Genomic DNA, 13114 nt, shown 5'->3' with positions numbered 1-13114 from the left:
GAAAGAAAAATGAAGGAGGTAAATCTATGGGGATTTTCTAGAAAACAACAAAGAGCACGGCCAGATTTTGTTAGAACTGAGATTTCATCTTCAAGAAAACAATCCTGAGACGCTGTGTGCCTTTCCGTGGGGACACGGAGACATCGATAAACACAGAGCAGGGTGTAGGAGGCCCCACAGGTGTGGCAAGTTCTCCTCTCCAGAGGAGGGTCCAGGCAGGACAGGAAGGCAGGAGGGCGGGAGGGCGGGAGGGCAGGAGGGGGAGAAGACATTGCTTTGCTCAGTGTTCAGGGGCAGTTGAGCCTTGTATTTGTGCAAACAGAGAATGGAAATGTGTGCACACAAAAACTTGCACACAGAATGGAGGGAAGCACTGACACTCGCTACAACACGGATGGACCTTGAACACACGATGCTCAGTGAGAGAAGCCAGACACAAAGTCCACACCGTGTGATTCCATTCATGTGACATGTCCCGGACAGGCACATCCAGGGACAGGAAGTGGGTTGGTGGTTACCTGGGCTGGGGAGATGGGGTGACTGCCCGGGAGCCGAGGATTCTCATGGGTGATGGTGTGTTCTGGAATTAAGTAGTCCTGGCTGCACAGTCTTGTGAATACAATAAAAGCCACTGAATTGGCTGAACTTTCTGGTATGTGACATATATCCCAAATTTTTAAAAAAGAATACAGATTAAAAAATATTTAAAAAGACAATGGTAAAATCTGTATAAGGCTATGTCTGAGTTAATTGCATTATACCAGTTCCCTGATTTTAATAGATACTGTGGTTGTATAAAATACAATTATTGGGGGAGGCTGGGTAGGGGGAACACAGGACTTATCTGTACTATTTTTTTTGCAATTTCTTGTGCGTCTTAAGCTATTTCTAAACAAAAGGTGATGGTGATGATGATGATGATGATGATGATAATGGAAGTGGATCTGAGGTTCAGCTGGGCCTGTCGGTTCCCTGGAACGGCCTCTGGGTGGCCTAACTCCGGGCCTGAATGGACACCTGAACCCCAACCAGCCAAGAATGACCAAGAATCAGGGCGACAAGCAGTCCCCAGACCCCCCACTTTGCCTTGCCAACCTCCCACCTCCCCCCGCAGGAACAGAGGGCCCAGGACACCTTATATGCTGCAAACACCTTTTAATTCAATGGCCCAAACAGCACAAGATTTCGCTTTCTGTAAGATTTGATTCAATTAATTAGTCCCCAAATATCAGCCTATCCAGGCAAGCAAAGGCAAACAGATATAAATCCCAGCCCAGACTAGCTTCATCTTTTAAAGGCAATTAACTCTTAGTTATTAGCTTTTAATTAGGGAGTAATAATGGCCTCATTAATACAATTTATTATACTTGTCACCAGGCAGCTGTTGCCAACAGACTCCATTATCAGATGGCCGTGGCCCTGATGTCAGCAGTGCTCACTCCAGCTGGGGCCCCAGGGCCAGGCGGCCCCAGCCCGCTCCGGTGCAGGTGGGCCATCAGCCCCACCTGGTTCCATCGCTGTGGCCCTTCAGGAGATGACAGGGTCTCCTGCCTTCCACTCCTGTCCCCAAAACAAACCCTGGACAGGTCCTAATGTTTCCCCACTCTGCATCCTCCCCGTGCTCCCCACTCTCTTCCAGAAAAATGCACAAAAGCAAAACTCTCCCCTGGATCCTTGGCCCCCACCAGGTCCTGCCCCCACTGTTGCTACTGGCTGCAGGCAGTGCCCCTGACCTTCCAGGCTTTGTCTCTCCTCTGCTCTACAACTAAGTGCAGGGACCATTGTCCCAATGTTCTTTAGAAACCACTTCAATGAGTCCCCCAAACAGGATAAATATCCACAAACACCCGTGTGTATAAATGAGTTCACAGTGGCTTTACTTGCTTGTTGTTTTTAAATATTTTTATTGATTTCAGAGAGGAAGGGAGAGAGGGAGAGAGAAATAGAAATGATGAGAGGGAATCACTGGTCAGCTGCCTCTGCAGAGTGGGGATGGAGCCCGCAACCCAGGCATGTGCCCTGACGTGGAATCAAGCTGGGACCTCCTGGTTCATAGGTCAATGCTCAACCGCTGAGCCGCGCCGGCCGGGCTGTAGCGGCTTTACTTCCATCACCAAATGGTCATCAACTAGTGAGCAACTAACGAGCGGGACCCAGCCGCGCGATGGAACACCTCACGGCAGCGAAAAAGGATGCACTGCAGAAGCAGGGAGCAACATGGTGAGTCTCTCAGGCATTGCGTTGAGGGAGGGAAGCCAGACACAAGTGACTGTATTCTGACAGTTCCGTGCGTAGGAAGTTCTAGGGCAGGCAACACTAAGCTAGTGACAGAAAGCAGGTCAGCAGTTGCCTCGGAGCCGGAGGGAATATTCTGGATGGAGGCAAATGTTCTATATTTTGTTTGGGGCAGTAGTTATTCAAGGGTGTGCACTTGCCAAATTTATGGGGCTGTACCACTTAATATATGTTTATGAAATCTAAATTATGGCTCAATAAAAAATTTGGAAATATTAGATTGGCATTAAAACGTGAAGCATGAATATTTAATGAGATGAAAAGTGTCCACAGTGTACAGTTAAGTTCCACACAGTTCACGAAGACAGTCACAACCAAATGACTTCCCAATGGCACATATTACAGACACCTCTGCTGTGGACTGAATGTTTGTCTCCCCCAAATTCAATTAAATCCTACACCCAACGCGATGGTGTATGGAGGTGGGGCCTTTGGGAGGTGATTAGGTCATGAGCGTGGAGCCCCCATGGATGGGATTAGCGCCATTAGAACAGACCCCAGAGAGCTCGCTTGCCCCTTCTGCCACGTGAGGACACAGTGAAAAGACAGCGTCGGTGAACCAGGAGTGCTCTCAGCAGGCACCTGCTGGCACCGTGGTCTTGGACTGCCAGCCTCCAGAACCGTGAGAAATACAGCAGGTCCTCGAATAACAGCATTTTGTTCAATCATAACGCTGAGGAGATACCACAGGAACTTAACTCTTGTTTATATCAATCATCGATGGTGAACTGGTTTCATAATACATTGTTTTGCTTAAAGTTGCAGAACCTACCAGCAACCTTAAGTGAGGACTTACTGTGTCTGTTGTTGATAAGCCACCTGGGTAAATACTCAACCTAGAAACAGGCTGTACGCATGAGCGGTGGCCACAGGTCAGCCCAGTGGGAAGCAGAGGGTCTGTGCACGCTGGGACCCGTCAAGCTGTGAGCGTGAGGATCCTGGCAAGCACTGGAGAGAGTGTGAACGGAGGGTGCAGAGACAAGGCTGCGTTTATCAGATCTGTAGCCACGCCAGCCCCATTCTTGGTGAGCCGATGGTTGGGAGGTGCTCCTAACAGATGACATGGGGTCACTGGCAGTCTGAGCTGCCAGAAATATAACAGAACCCAACACAACACTTCGCCAACTAAACACAGCAACCTCTGGGCTCAGCCAAAGGTGCAATTCCGGCATCGAATGAATAGACTTGATTGCTAGGGACCGAAGTAAACCTGATTCCAGGCCCCATTCCACACGGTGCTGCTCACGCAAAAGCCGGCTCACGTCACTGGTGGTACGCAGGGGCCAGCTCATCCCAGCTGGCCAGGGTCAATCATTAGGTTTTCGGGAATTTTGCAAACAGGTTGTCAAACAGCCATTACGAAAAATAAATTATAAAAGCTTACAATTAAATAAATTGTATTAAAACTGAAGCTAAATATTCAAAACTCATTGTTTGCTAATTATTTTACTGCAGTTTGCTATTATCTATGCTCTTGAGGTTTTCTTTATATTCACTGTATCTGTATGGTGGAAACATTTTATAATGGTGTGCGGTCCCTGCTTCGCTTTTGAATTCTGCACTCAGTGACAACATGTGAGTGGCTGGAAATCTGCCTGGTGGGAGTATTTACACCATGGAAACAGGCAAACACTACCCATCCAATGAGTGAATGAATGAATGAATGAATGATGTTGGAGACATCTCTCAGGCTCTGGCTTTTATTATAGTAAAATGGCTGCTGTGGCTCCAGCCATCACACCCACATTCCATATGGGAGGAAGCGGTAAGAGGAACGGAAAAGGGGGTGGCACCAGCCCTCACTTTCCCTTCCATGAGGAAATAAAAACACTTCCCCAGAATTTCCCAATCACTTATGTCTCATTGCCAGAACATGTCACATGACCATGCGTCGCTAGCTGTAAGGGAGTTGGGGAAGGCAAGTGTTTGATTTCCCAGCCTTTAAAGTGGAGGAAGCGAATGAGGCAGAAGCAGTTGGGGGTGTCTGTTGGGTTTTCCTGCCATGCAGTTGGGGGTGTCTGTTGGGTTTTCCTACCATAGCATCTGCCCTGTTTAGTTGCCAAAAACCTTTTCTACGGGGAAGAGGGTCTTTCCAGTGAAGCTTTGTGAGCTGCAAGGAGCCTGGGGAAGGAGGGGGCGCAGTCCTGGAGGCCCATCAGCTTGGGGACAACCGGGAGGAGCCACTGCCGCACAAATCCAACGTGGGCCCAGCCACAGCCTGGCGCAGCTTTGCACACCAGGAGGGGCCAGCCCTGCGATGTCCCTTCTGGGACACAGCAACGAAGTGCAGGGTGATCATGGCTACAGGCCCAGCACCCTCCTCAGCGAGGGACAAGCTGGCAGCAGCAGCGGTTGCTCTGTTTGCCGAGGGAAGCAGGCGCTCCCCGGGAGAGGCGCTCACGCAATTTTGAAAGAAATTTTGAGATGATTTTTTGGTGACGCCGATCACTCCACCCAAGTCCACGGTCATGATCTCAGACAGCTGCTCGTGGGGCTGCGCTGGGCGTGTGGCAGGGAGGTGTGCAGCCCTCTGGCAGCCTAGGTGTCCCTTTGGGCTGACATGCCTCCCTCGGAGAGCAAGTTGGGTTTCCTTAAGAAAACTGAGCTTTTGCACAAATGGCGCTGTCGCCAGGGGTCTGACCCTTCGGTGACACAGATGATTCTCTTGTCCCATTGGAGGATGAGATGGAAGATTCATCGCGGGCATCTGTTAAACCTGGATCCAAGAGCTTCAGCAGACACCTGTGGGGTGCTCGCAGTGTTAGGGCAGCCACGGGAGGGTGCAGCGTGTGGCTGCCTCCCGCCGTGGAACGGTCCTCCTTTGCAGCCCGCTGCCATGGACGGCAGGGACACGGGTCTTTGGCAAGACAGGTCTGCATGCTCTGGGTCATAGTTTGAACGGCTATGAAGTCACCAGCCGCTTGCCGCTGCTTTCACTACACAGTGATCACGGGCTTGGTTTTTCTAATTTCCCAGAATCAGGAGAAGAGTCGGCCTGGGCATGGTCCCTGACTCATGACTCAGCAAGCGACACTGAGCCGGATGGATCGAGGGCGAAGGATTGAACATCACATCAATGGGCAATGGGCACTGGGAACTTTTTAAATAATTCGTTTCAAGATGGTCTGACAAAGGGCTTTTAATCATATGAAGCGGTGCTCAGCTTATAAGAGGAATGAACGTTAAACCATGATCAGATGCTTCTTTGCGCTAATCCAATAGACAAAGATCACAGGCTGGTTATAGCTTATGAACTGAAGGGTAAGGGCACGTGGCACTCTCGCCATCGCACAGTGGGGCACAGAGGCATTGGGGGTGTCATCTGGCTGCAGGAATTCAAAGTAAAATTTCAGATGCTTCCACCCAACCCCTCCCCCCCACACACACTCTTTTTAAAAGAAATTCATTCTAGAAAACCATGCATCCAAGAAACCTGCTTGGCTGTAGCATTATCCCTAATTGGGACATTTTGTAAATAACTTTAGTGTCCACCAATAGGGTATTGATTAAACAAATTACAGTCCATCTATACAATGGGATATTACTTTTTGCCAAAGAACAGGGCCATTCTGTGTGCAGAAATGTGGACGCCCCTCCAACCAGGCCTTCACGCCCCTGCTCCACCCTAACTGTCCCTTTTCAGGGTCACAGAAACCTCCACTGACCCCAAAGAATGGTCTCTTCTTTCCTTCCACCAGCCCAGCCCCCATCATCGCCTGCCTGGACCAGTGCAGTCCCCTCGACCGGGGCCAGCCCTTCCCTCCCCTCCTACCCTTGCCCCACACAGCCTGTCCCCGGTGCAGCCACCAGAGGGCACAGTGAGCCCCGAATATAAGCCCTCCAGGGCTCCCACCTGCCTCGTGGGTGAAAGCCCAAACTCTCCCCACAGCCCACAAGGCCCTCATGACTTGCTCCCTTTACCCCTTCACCGCCTCCCTCTCTCCCCTCCTCATCCTGCTCCAGCCCCACGCTCTCCTCACTGCTCCTCTAACCCCAGGCACGGTTCCGCCCCAGGACCTTTGCACAGGCTGTGCATTCCCCTCGGAGCTCTCTTTTCCCAGATGTACACTGACTCACTCACTCACTTCCTTCAGGTCTTTGCTCAAATGTCACCTTCTGAGCGAGATCCTGAGCACCTTATATAAAATTGTACCCCAGCCCCCTTTCTTTTTTACACATACATTTACAACTGTCTAACTGGCTCCAGAGCGGGACTGTTTATCCTGTCTGCCTCCCCTGAGGGACTGAGAGCCCCCGGGGCAGGGACAATATTTGCTTGTCTTCTTCCCCGTGCAGCTCGGGCTCCCAGAACAGAGCCAGGACAACAAAGCACTCCATCGGCGTTTGCTGAGTGACTGGATGTGAACTCCTGTCCTTTCTTCCCTCCTACCGTGTTCCCCGAAAATAAAACATCCTCCGAAAATAAGACCTACTTACAGGTTTCCTTCTGAGTGAAATATAAGGCATCTCCCGAAAATAAGGCCCCATGCTCAGTCTCAGAATGAAAATTAATTTACCGTAAACTGGTCGCTAGGGCCGCCCCAACTGGCGTCTAGCAACCAGTGACGTTACGCGGAGTCCTGACTTCACTGCTGTGTGGAGGTGGAGCGGAGGTCGGAGTGAGCGGTGAGCGCGGGGCGGGAGAGAGGAGGAGACTTTCGCAGATGCGTGTAGAAGAACAGGAGGATTAGAGCGGACGGGATGCGGCGAAGGTGGTGAGTGCTGGTCTGTCTCTGGTGACACTATCTGATGCTCGCGGCCGCCTTCATGATGACTGAAGGTTCTCAGTCAGTGGCAGACCCTGCTCCAGCCCAGATCCAGGCCCCAGCAAGCCCAGTGACAGTCCCCAGGCAGGTCCCAGGGGGTAAATGTCTGATAAAGGGGTATGGGGGATGTCTGGTGAAGGTGTTCAGTGACACAGGGGTGGGGGGAGGGGGATCACTTAAAATGACACAGGAGGATCAGAGGGGGCAATCAAAATGACACAGGAGGATCAAAAGGGGTTACTAAAATGGTAATCCCCCCTCTGATTCTCCTGTGCCATTTTGATTCCCCCCTCTGATCCCCCCTGTGTCATTTTGAGTGATCCCCCTCCCCCCACCTTGATACCCCAATTCCTTTTTTTTTACCCCTACAGTAGAAATGAGCACAAAAAGAAAAAGCTACTCCGTGGAGTACAAGAAGGGAATCGTGGAAGACTTTTGGGGCCAAAATCTTACTGCTTTCTGCAAAGAGAAGATGTTGAGTATCCGATTGGTCCGAAAATGGCGAGCAGAGTATGGTAACCTCATTGAACAAGTGGACAAGGGAAATGCTAAAAAGCGCAAGTGTGGATCAGGTCGGCAACCATTATTTTCCGAGCTGGAAGACCTGATCTGTGAATGGGTTGTTGACAGGAGAGCAAAGGCTTTGGTTGTGAATAGGGCTCAGATTCAAGAATTTGCCCTTGCAATGGCACCACAGTTTGACATAGCCCCCGAAGACTTCATAGCATCACAACACTGGCTGGATAATTTCCTTCAGCGAAGTGAACTGTCTTTAAGAAGATCTACAACATTGTTTAGGTTGGAAGATACTCAAGTTATTAAGCGAGCACTTGCATTCAAGTCCTTTATTGATGATGCTGACTTCTCTAAATACAATCTTTCCAACATGATTGCTATGGATGAAACTGCAGTGTTTATGGGCCAATCATCTCAAACAACAATTGAACAGCGGGGTGCCTCCTTAGCGTACATTCCCTCCACTGCTTACGAAAGTGCACGTGTTTCCTGTATTTTGGCAATTCGTCTGGATGGCACTAAAATCCCACCTTTAATCATTTCTAAGGGCAAGAAGGAAAAGATTGAATGTGTTTTGGGCATTTTTATTCTTGAAACTGAAAAAGCCTGGGCCACACAAGCAGTTATAAGGAAGTGGGTCGATTTAATGCTGCCGCTTGTTATGCGAGGGAGCCAAAGAGGTCTGCTAGTCTGGGATGCAGCCAGCACTCACCGCGCTAAAGACATGAAGACATTTCTTCACGAAAGAAAAATAGATCAGATAATGATTCCCACAGGAATGACGGCCTATCTCCAGAGTCTTGATATTGCAATAAACAAGCCATTCAAAGACAATTTGCGCATGGAAATTAATGACTACATTGAAAATAGAATGGAGAGAAATCAGCATGGAAACTTTGTGAAACCTAAACTGCAAGAAGTTGTGACTTGGGTGAAGAATTCATGGGAGAAAATCACTGACAGTTGCATTGCAAATGCACTGCGAGCAGGCTACCTTGACAAGAAATACTCATTTAAAGACTATTGCTAAACATGAGAGATTTGGTCCACAGATTCTGAAAGAAATGGAGTCACAAGAAATTCACCAGGAAATTCAGGAATTGGATTGTTATGATGATGTTCCAGAAGATGATGACATGATTGTCATTGAATAAATGAGTAAATTCTTGATACTGTAGGATTCACAGTTTGTCTGGTTTGTGTTGACAACTACCGTACTACCGTACTGTATACAGGTAATAAATTTCCTTTATTTTCATTTAACAATAAATGTGTACCGTATTCTTCTTCATGGAAAAATAAGACATCCCCTGAAAATAAGACCTAGCGTGTCTTTGGGGGCAAAATTAATATAATTTTATTTTCGGGGAAACACGGTACATTTATCCATCAAAATTCATCTGTAAGAAAAGGCTGTCCCTTCTCCCAGCCTATTTATTTTAAACCTCACCCAAGGATATGCTTTTTGTTTGTTTGTTTTTGTTAATCCTCACCTGAGGATATTTTTTTCCATTGCTTTTTAGAGAGAGTGGAAGGGAGGGGAGGAGGAGAGAGAAACATCCATGTGAGAGAGACAGATTGACTGGTTGTCTCCCACATGTGCCCCGACCCGGGACAGGGAGTGAACTTGCAACTCAGATACATGCCCTTGACTGGGAATTGAAGCCATGGCCCTTCCGGTGTGTGGGCAGATGCTCTAACCACTGAACAGACTGGCCAGGGTAAGAATATGTTTTCATTGATTTTTTCTTTCTTTCTTTTTTTTTTTTTTTTTTAGAGAGAGAGGAAGGAAAAAAGAGAGAGAAACATCGATCAGCTGCCTCCTGCACACCTCCCACTGGGGATGTGCCCGCAATCAAGCTACATGCCCTTGACCGGAATCGAACCTGGGACCCTTCAGTCCGCAGGCTGACGCTCTATCCACTGAGCCAAACCGGTTTTGGCTAAATCCGCAACCTTTTGGTATACAGGATGACGCTCCAACCAACTGAGCCCCTCAGCCAGGGCTCCCCCAGCCCATTTACCTATCAATTCAATTATTTGTAGCAATTTGGATATTTTATTCTATTGGTTATAATTCAATACTGTAATTTATCTTGTTCAAATTTTTCTAGCCTTGGCTTAGGCCTGGGTCCTGTGTTTTTTCTATGGCCTGTATCCTTTTTTTTTAGTATTCCTTAAATTGTTTTCTCTGACTCAGAGGAAGCTGGCTCTATCACCTACAATTTATTTACTCATTTGTTCAACCCCAGGACTCACATAAAGTAGCTCCGGAGTGGCTACCCGGAGAGAACCAGTTCCTAGCTTGGGTACGGCGTTGGTGCATAAGGATCTTTGTCGGTAGCCTAACAGTATCCAGTCAAAACACTTTTTTCCAAAGTCCCACCGATCAGCTTCTTTCTCTCCTCTCCCTCTTTGTGACACATTACTGTCTGTTTTCCGTGGGGGGCTCCCACACACCCTGGTTGATTTTAGTTATGGTTGGAAGAATGTGAAACAAGACTATGAGTGTAAGAGCTCAGCACATGCCAAGGGGACTAAGACCTTATCCTTAAGCTCGAGGCGCTCATGCCAAGTGGGGGGACAGTTGTGGGACCAGGCAGTTACATCAGGTCATTAAGTCCATGATGGGGGAAGGATGTTGGAGTGGCCTGAGGGCCCCAAAAACATACGCCAGGTGCTAATTCTTAAACCTGTGACTATGACCTTATTTGGAAAAAAATAAATGTCTTTGCAGATGTAATCAAGTTAAGGTTCTTGAGACGAAGAGAAAATTCTGGATTATTCAGGCAGCCCTAAATCCAGTGACTGGTGTCCTTATACGAAGAAGGCTGAGAGACACTGGAGACAGAGAAAAGACACAGACTTGGGGAGATGGCATGTGGAGAACACAGACACTGCAGCGATGCGGCCACTAGCCAAGGGCCACCGGGGCCACCAGAAGCTGGAAGAGGCAAAAGGACCCTCTCCTGGAGCCTCCGGAGGCGTGCAGCCCGGACACCTGGACCTCGGGACTTCTGGCCTCCAGGACGGGGAGAGAATGTCTGCTGTGCTAAGCCACCAGCTTGTGGTCCTTTGAAATAAATATGGGGGCAACAGAGCAGTAAGTGTTTGGGGGTCAGCGGAGGCCATTAAGAAGGGCCAGTGCCACATAAACCATTTCCAAACGCCCCACTTTGCAACCACATTTTATGCTTTTAAAGTAAACAGACTGCTGCAGCTAGCGGGGGTGACGAGGGGGAGAAGCCCCTCCCCCACCACCCCAGGAAACTGCTGGGAGGCATCTATCCATCCCCTGGGGAGCAGCAGGCACCCAGATACTCACTCTTCCCTGCCTTGCCTGGGCCATGTATCACCCCTCATGCTGTCTGTGACAGCAAATAATTCTTATTTTCTCCATTAACAGAGCCAAAGTGCTAAGTAAATCTAATCCACAAATTAACGCTCCCTGGGGAGGGTGCCAGAGCTCCCCATGGTCTCACGGGGACAGGGTGCCCTGGGGACGGGAGGCACAGCTGGCGAGGGGGAGTGGGGTGGGAGCAGACACACAGATTTCAGCACCACCGTAAGAGCCACAGACACCAGGCCTGCCGAGGCTAACGGAGGCCCGAATCCTTTTCTGCGCGGGCTGACGGTGGTCACCAGGGAGTGGGGTAGCCTGCAGGGCTGGGACACCTGACATGTTTGGTTCTCTTGCCAACAGTGAGCAGGACCAGCTGAGGTGGCGGAGCTGTGGAGGGCAGAGCCCCAGAGGATGGGTGATGGATGAGTGGAGAGTCCCTGGTCAGTCTTCTCTCTTTGCCATGCTTCCTACGGGGAGAGGGGGGGAGTATGCTGGGAATTAGGGAGCTTTGAGATGAGGTGGGTCTGGGCATGAGGGCTGCCCCATGGGAGAATGATGTTGTCAGAGGCACCCAGTAGGTGTGGAGGCAGCCACCTCCCACTTACTCTAGGTCTAGGATGAGGACCATTTTTTTTTTTTTCTGTAAAGGACCAGATGCTAAACATGTCTGACTTTTGGGGCCAAGGGGTCTCAGTTGCTACTGCTCAGCTCTGCTGTTGTAGAGTGGAAGCCGCCATAAATGATGCTAAATGAGTGGGTGTGGCTGTGCTAATAAAGGTTTATTTATAAAAAAAACAAGTGGAGGCCCTGACTGGGTTTTCTCGGTGGTTAGAGCAGTGGCGCACAGATGGAAGGTCTTGGGTTCAATTCCCAAAGGCACATGTGGGAGGCAACCAATCGATGTGTCTCTCGCACACGGCTGCTTCTCTCTCTTCCCCCTTTTCCCCTCCTACCTCCCTTCCACCTTCTCTAGAAATACTCAGGGAAGGATTAAAACAAAAACAAATGGAGTGCTAGATTTGGCCGGAGGGCTTCAGCTTGCTGGGCCCAGGAGGATGGGGCACTGGATACAGTGTGCCCCTGGCCCTGCGTCTTTCTGATAGGACATCCTTGAGGGGTTGGATCCAATTAAACCTCACCTCCTAAGAAGTCTCCCCAACATCCTAGTGTCCAGGACCTCTACCCCACCCCCCCACCTTCTTGTCCTTCAGGGCATATGTCAGAGATGTATTTACGGTTTCTGAAATTTCCATCCTCTGCCTGCTCTCCTGAACTCTAAACTCCACAAAAGCAATGCCTGTGTCCCTTTTGTTCAGCCACCTCCTCGGGTCTGGCACAGGCAGGTGCACAGGAAGTATTTGCTGCCTAAATGAATGAGTCCAACTCCATAGTGCTGAGCACAGGGCCCATTGGCTCCACATGGCTGCACATGTGAAGCCCAGCCCGGTGTCTCGCCCTGGCTGCAGACCATGAGGGCCTGTCCCACACACCTCCCTGTTTTACGATGTTTCCGAGAAAGATGGTAACAGTGGGCCAGCTGCTGCCGTGCCAACCACCTGGGTCTGCTCTCTGCGGCCCCCACCTTGGGGCTGAGGACTGAATGTGTCCATCAAGCTCTGGGCAGGCTCAGAGGACACTGACCTGTCTAGTCAGTGATGCAGAAGGCCCCTGTAGCAAATGGTGCAGTTGAAGGCAGTTGAGTCCTGGTGCAGTTGAAGGCAGCTTCTCTCTGAAAAGAAGGGTCTGAGAAGTCGGGTAAGAGTGGCTGTGGCTGGGTGGAAACTTTATCAAAGGAAATCTCTGCTCAGGACACAATTGCCCTGCAAGGACACCCGCTCTGCAGAGGAAAAGCCGAGGCTCGGAGAGGGGTACCCCCATGTCACAGGCTACTCCTCCTCACTATCTTGCATGAACACCCTGGGGCCCAGTTCTGAGTCCTTTCTCACCAGTCCAGTAAACATATCACCTTTGAGCTGACTGGATCTGAACTCCTGTCCTTGGCCCCAAACTCATGTCTCTTCTTGTGGGGGATCTCTACCCAGCCCCAGCCTTTGCACAGGCTACCCCGTTCCAGCTCATGGCAATGCCATCTTTCCAGGTGCTCAGTGCTGTTCCCTCCCCGCTGATCCCCAGCTCCCACCCTCACCCCTCAGGCTGTCCTCCCTGCAGCAGCCAGAAGGTGCCTGTGAGCACC

This window comes from Plecotus auritus, assembly GCF_963455305.1.
Source record: "Plecotus auritus genome assembly, chromosome: 6".
NCBI lineage: Eukaryota > Metazoa > Chordata > Mammalia > Chiroptera > Vespertilionidae > Plecotus > Plecotus auritus.
Note: the sequence above shows the minus strand (reverse complement) of the source record.